Consider the following 911-nt stretch of genomic DNA (forward strand, 5'->3'; position numbering starts at 1 on the left):
TCAGTTGTTCTCTACTGTTATTAATATACACAACAACAGTAATTACAGCCAGTCAAAGTTGGCTATCATTTTATAATCCGGGTGATAAACACCTTCATTTCCTATTGCAAATGTTCAACTAAACTGCTGGCTCATGTTTCTTGTCTTGTGAGAACTCAGTGTAGTGATGCCGTGTTCCCAGATCTCAGCAGATAACTTTTACAATGTTATTATTCCTCACAGAAATGGCAAAACTAAAAAAAGAAGCCATAGGTTGTAATAAAGCACAATTATCCTTTAATTTGCAGTGAGTTTAATGGACGAATCATTATGGATCAGATCGGTCCTGATTCTGGTTCTGATCTGTACCTACTGCAGTGATTCCCAAACTGGGTGCAGGCTCTACTGAAATGGCACACACACTAGAAAAACTGTGGCGTGAGTACAGTTTGTTATGTTCTTGATTATATAGATTTGTTTGTGTCCCCAGTATTGTTGCTGGTTAATGAACTGTTTCCAGCTTCCAAAGAGGGGCATCACATAGGCAGTTTAGGAACCAAGCCCTAATCCATGTGTCCTCACACTACCCTAAAGGGAATAATGAGGCAAAATGAATACAAAAATAAACAGGTCAGAGAAAGAACGAGCAGCTCCGCAGCGCCACCTCTTGACCAAACATAACAGCACATGCACTCTTAGACAGGACAGATGAATGTAGATTATAATATTTAGCTCAGTCTTTGTTAAATGTTTATCATTAACACATGAGTGTTTTCTGTTTAACTATTTGATAATAATGTGTTTGACATGTATACAGTAGCATGTATTGGCTTGTTTTCTTTTTGTTTTCTATTGCCTCTGAAATTAATGTAAGTAGTGTCTTATACATCTTATGGGATGTTGTGCGAGACTAGAATAAATAATATAATAAT

At 36.9% G+C, this 911-nt stretch overlaps 1 protein-coding gene across 3 annotated transcripts in view; it reads right to left on the reverse strand.

Moving 5' to 3' along the window:
- ehmt1a (euchromatic histone-lysine N-methyltransferase 1a) overlaps window positions 1-911 on the reverse strand; it is a 19,734-nt gene that overhangs the window by 1,178 nt on the left and 17,645 nt on the right. The gene's annotated exons all lie outside the window — the stretch shown is intronic.

Source organism: Morone saxatilis, unplaced genomic scaffold, assembly GCF_004916995.1.
Source record: "Morone saxatilis isolate NCDOM2014 unplaced genomic scaffold, NCSU_SB_2.0 Contig16, whole genome shotgun sequence".
NCBI classification, from domain to species: domain Eukaryota; kingdom Metazoa; phylum Chordata; class Actinopteri; family Moronidae; genus Morone; species Morone saxatilis.